The sequence below is a fragment of the Prunus avium genome, chromosome 6, assembly GCF_965620075.1.
Source record: "Prunus avium chromosome 6, drPruAviu1.hap1.1, whole genome shotgun sequence".
Lineage (NCBI taxonomy): Eukaryota > Viridiplantae > Streptophyta > Magnoliopsida > Rosales > Rosaceae > Prunus > Prunus avium.
This window is the reverse complement of record NC_142289.1, coordinates 27,507,240-27,512,981: the sequence shown is the minus strand read 5'-3', so window position 1 is coordinate 27,512,981 and position 5,742 is coordinate 27,507,240. Positions and strand designations below refer to the sequence as shown.

Sequence of the window (5,742 nt, the reverse complement as noted above, 5' to 3'; positions counted from 1 at the left end):
GTGGAAAAGCAAAAAAATAATTGTTAGGACAGATACTATTCATGAAAACAGTAACCGCCCTTACTTACCATTTCCCTTTGTCATGACAAATGAATGGAAGTGTTCTAAAAGCTGTTGCAGGTGGGTGAGTTGGGCTAACAATGGAGGATGGGTCAAGGTGGGGCTGGAATACGGAGAGGTGGCTAGGGTTGAGGCTGAGATGTGGATGGGGGTCGTGTTGGAGGCACAATGGGCTATGTCTTTTTTTTTTTATTTACATTTTTATTTATTTTGTTTTAAATTTATAATATTTATAAATTGTACTTTTAAATTTTTTTTTAATTATTTTAAAATGTAATTTGGTTTTTATTAGCTTTTTAAGTCCACATCAACATAAATATTGGCCTACGTTTGCCACAGTCATTTAAAAGTTTGGTACTAATTTGAACCTACTCCTAAAGTTTGGGTATTTTTTGAAGAATATTTAAATAAATAAAATAAGTTATAGTCTAAATTGCTTAATCTAATTTACAAGAAGAGATACTCGAATTTAAGTGCAATGAGGTAGCACACTGCCTTTATCAACTTGCCTAACCCGCCCCTTGAAGAAAGTTATTGATAAGTTTGGGGTGTCAATTTCCGACTCGACCCGTTACACGACTCGAAACCCGCACGGGAAAAACACGACACGAACACGACCCATTAATAAATGGGTAATTTTCGGGTCAACCCACCACTGACCCATTTATAAACGGGTGGGTTTCGGGTCAACCCGCCAACCCGTTTAAATACCTGTTTTAACCCGTTTATTAAATGGGTCGTGTCATGGGTCGTGTCAACCCGTTTACTACCTGCCAACCCGCGAAAAAAATTAAAGAAATTGAACCTTCAGCACACCCAATGGGTTTCGAACCCTAGCCAATTCCACCCCTCTCCTTGCTCCTTATCCATCTTGGTGTGGATAACTTTGTGATTATATGTTACAACATTTGATATTTATAATATCTTTACAAATTGATGAGCACTTAATTATTATATTTTTATCCCTAAATTATATTTGTTAGTAATTATTCATTATTATTTGAGTTAATTATGTATCTAGGGTTTAGGGTTTAACGTTTTAATCCCTAAACCCTAAACCCTAACTCTAAACCCTAAACCCTAAACCCTAAACTCTAAACTCTAAATCCTAAACCCTAAACTCTAATCCCTAAACCCTAATCCCTAAACTCTAATCCCTAAACCCTAAACCCTAAACCCTAAACCCTAAACTCTAAACACTAAACTTTAATCCCTAAACCCTAAACCCAAAACTCTAAACCCTAATCCCTAAACCCTAAACCCTAAACCCTAAACCATAAACTCAAAACTCTAAACTCTAATCCCTAAATCCTAATCTCAAAAGAAATTTCGTATAACTTATAAAATTTGTATCATGTCACTTTTTTAGCAGAGGTGCAATATTGACTAAGTATGAAAAATGGTTTTTCGGAATAATCATTTTTCTCGAGATAATTTTTGGCGGTTTTTGTTCCTTACACATCAAATAAGAAAACTTGATTTTATGAGATTTAAGTATGAAGTATATATTGACTTGATGAGCCATCTTTTTTAGCCTAAATCGTATTTTGCACTAAAACCGATTTTTCATATTTTGATTTGGTGGGAATTTGATTTTCTAGTATTTTTATTTGAATCCAAATGGGGGGTACTTCCTTATTTACATTGTAAACTTAAGTAAATGGAGTAATATAAAAATAAATGAAAGTAAAATGACAAAGACATTTACTTAAATGTTGGAGATGAAAATAAGGTAATCTGTATATTACAAAACCCATTTACTTTGAACCCTAATAACCTACAGCACAATATATAATGTAAACATTCTCTCTCTCACATTCCAAAACCTAACCCTAACAGCCGTCAGCTCCTTTCTCTCTCTCTCCGTCTCTGCCTCCCATCTCTCAGTCTCCGTCTCTGCCTCCCATCCTCTGCATCTCTCAGTCTCCGTCTCTGCCTCCCAGAGAAGAAGAGCTAAGCCTGAGACTGCTTTCCTCTCGGGAAATAATTATGGGTATTTTTTTCCTATCTTTTTCTTTCGTTTCCCTATGTTTGGAAGATCTTTGTCTTTCAATTCCTGTTCATTTAGATTTCTTTATTTTCTTGTTCCGAAGTTTTCTGGGCTTTAAACTTTTCGATTTATTATTAGCTTATCAATCGATTGGGGGTTCTATCATCAAGGCTTTTTATTCTGTTGTTATTAATTAAAACAAGGATTCACGTGTTGTTTTTGTTTGTTGATTGTATATGTCTATTACAAAAGTATGTATTTCCTTCACCGTTTGCTTTCTTTAGAAGCAGCAGATTTGCTACAGAAGTTGTCATTAGATTCTCAAACCAAGATCCTGGAAATTCCTGAGCCAACTAAGAAGGTACCATACATTTCAAACTGCTAATTTTCTGGGAATCAAAGAAAATATGGTTATTTGCTGAATTTAAGTGGAACTTGAAAAGCATACTGAAACATTCAATTATTTAATCTGATATGTGGTTCTAAGGTTAGTTGCTTTTTCAATGCAGCCTTCTGTTAATCAATATGGGTCTATTGATTCTGGAAATGCTGCAAATGGTCAGATCCAATCAGAGCGCTCCGTGACCTGATTTCATGGATCCATCTCTATGCTATCTCCCGAATGCTTATCCGTCTGCGTATTACAATGGTGGCTGAATATTTGAGTTGGGAATGTGATGTTGTATTTTATGTTGTAATATAATCAAAGATTTTTTTGTTTATGTTTGATTTGGATTTTAGACTGACTTTGAAGTTTTTAATTTTATTGTCATTTTGGAATGTTTGATTTGGCAGAATATTTGAGATGGTTGTTAGAATTTAAATTTGAAGCAACCAGGTTTTTAAACAGGTCATTAAACAGGTAGGTTACCTGTTTATGACCTAACCCAAGCAAGTTAATAAACAGGTTATTAAACAGGTAGGTTACTTGTTTATGACCTAACCCAACCTGTTTAGTAAACAGGTCATAAACAGGTCGTGTCGTGTCAACCCGTTTATAAACAGGTTGGGTTTGGGTTTGCATTTCCTGACACGATTAATAAATGGGTCGTGTTTGGGTTGGGGTTTCTTGACACGTTTAAAAGTTTGACACGACACGAACCCGACACGACACGACCCATTGACAGCCCTAAGTTTGAGTAACATAAAATAAAACCAGAAAATTGCACAAGTGCTATAGTCAATCAATCAAATAGAACGTGGCACTACTACTGCTTCCAAGAAGTTATCATCTTAGAAAAACTAGTGAACGAGGACCCACCATTGTTCCAAGCAGCCAAAGCCATTGCTTTCATAGCTTGACTTCGTTCTCTCAGACTTTTCTCATCCATCAACAGCGACACCTTCTTCTCCACTTCCTCTGCACTCACAAACCCTTCTTTTGACTCAACTGGTATCCCTAGCTTCATCTCCTCCACCAAAACAACACCATTCACCACCTGCTCTGCATACAAAGGCCACGCCGCCATTGGCACCCCGTAGGTCACTGCTTCAACCACTGAATTCCACCCACAATGAGTCACAAACCCACCTACACATGCATGGCGCAAAATAGCAGCCTGTGGACCCCACGACTTCACTACTAGGCCTCTGTTTTTGGTCCTCTCCAAGAAATCTTTTGGTAGCAGAATCTCCAGATCCGGCTCTACTGAGCTCGAACCCGGAGGGCTTCTCACGACCCACAAGAATCTCTGTTTGCTTCTCTCCAAACCCATGGCAATCTCGCTTAATTGTGCTTCGGAGAACGCACCTCTGCTCCCGAAGCACAAGAAGACGACGCTCTGGCTCGGCTGCTCATCCAACCACATCAAACACTTGGTTGAAGTTGACCTGTCTTCGCAGGCACTTGAAGCCCGATTTTTAGCATCGAAATTCAACGGCCCAATGTGGAATATTGGCGGAGTTTGATGATTTGGAACGCAAGAACCATCGCTTATGGCTTTGATTGCAGATGGCTCGAGTGCTTGGAAGGTGTTTGTTATAATTCCCTGTGATTTTGGAAGACGAGCAGCGAAGTTGACAAAGTACTCGTACGCAAGGCCGCCGCCGTCGAGAAGAGGCAGGGGCATTTGGGAGGCTCGGAGAGGTGGCAATCAGGGGAAGTGGAGGACGGCGTCGTTTAGGTCTTTGAAGCTCTTTGATGTTTGGCTATGGATGGTGGGTAGGTAGAGAAGGACAGCAAGAGCAGAGGCGCAGGAGGTGAAGTAGAAGTAGGTTGGGATTTGAGGGTCATATGGGAGGTGGACAGAGGAGGTGATAAAGGCTAAGACTTTGGAACTTTGTGAAATGGTTTCGAGGGCTTGGAGGACATTGGGGATGCTGAGACGCATGATTTCGATTGCGGATTCTACAGGGTTTTCGATGTGGGATTGGTGAAGATGGAGGGAGGGGAGGGTGAAGAAGGAGATTGGGAGATTGGGGTTGGTTTGGTTTTGATCAGATGAGATGAGGTTGATGTAAGAGGAGGATGTGGCGGAGGTTTCAAAAGGTGTGGAAGTTGTGAGTAGAATTGTTATGGGCAAGTTGGGTTGGTGTTGGGAGATTAGCTTTGCTAATTCTACCATGGAGATGATTTGGTGAGAACCAGGGGCTGGGTACAAAACTATGCTTTCTTTCATTTTTTTTGGTCGATGAGAGAGAGAGGGGGGGTTGGTTTATTCTATAAGGCCAAGTCTTACTAAATATAAGATGATTATTTCCTAGGATAATCGTTTTCTTGTGATCAGAAGTCAAGCTATGCTTTCTTAAACTTTCATTTTTCTGTTGAAGAGAGAGAGAGATGGTTTCTTCCCAATTCTTCCTACACAAAAAAAAAAGGTGTATGTAAATGTTGTGCGCCTAAAGAAGACCAGTAAGCATAAAGACCATTATTTCCTAAAACAATTATCTTCTTGTGACCAGAAGCTCTTGCCTTTAATTTATTTGCTTTGTTGGTTTTGCCTTCTGCCTCATCACTCAGAAAATAACCATGTGACAATTAATTGTCCAAGACCCCATACATCATTCTCTTTAGCATATTTACCGGGAGCTAATGTCAGTAGATACTTTAGGAAATGCTAGACATCATTTAAATCCTTGTATTTGGTTATGTAATCTACCTTCTTCAATTGCTGTGAAAGTTATGTATGATGTGCAGAATCTTGTCCTCATACAAGGAGTCTCTTTATAAGCATGTGTGAGATGCTTTTCCTCATAAATGATTCTAGTCTTTTTAAAATTACTCACAAACGAGCCCTAAGACAAAGAATAAAAATCATCAAACCTCAATCCCAAACCAATCTCTTAATAGTATTTTCTTTCCGTGTGTTAGAAGAGTTCAAATCTACATCTTTTGTTGCTAAAAAAAATTGATAGAAGTCAGTGGGGGTATAGCTTTGTGCAGAGGTTCGAAACCTCCTGGCATCCAATGAATATTTTTTTGTGTAAAACCCCTCCCCAATTGCTTGTACAAATATATATATATATATATATATATATATATATATATATATATATATATATATATATATAAACTTCAATTCCAAATTTGTACTAAAAATTGTTGGGACTTATCCAACAAAGAAAAAACTAAAATGGTTGGGCCAAGCCAACAGGGTCTACCTCAGTGGAAAATGGCCTTGACTTGCAGATTAGAGGTCTCAAGTTTGAATCCTCACGAAATCATAGTGTTGTGTGTGAGAGAGAAATCTCCC

At 38.4% G+C, this 5,742-nt stretch overlaps 1 pseudogene; it reads right to left on the bottom strand.

Moving 5' to 3' along the window:
* Positions 1–1,937: 1,937 nt before the first annotated feature.
* Positions 1,938–4,813, bottom strand: LOC110771938 (anthocyanidin 5,3-O-glucosyltransferase pseudogene; annotated as a pseudogene).
* Positions 4,814–5,742: the final 929 nt, after the last annotated feature.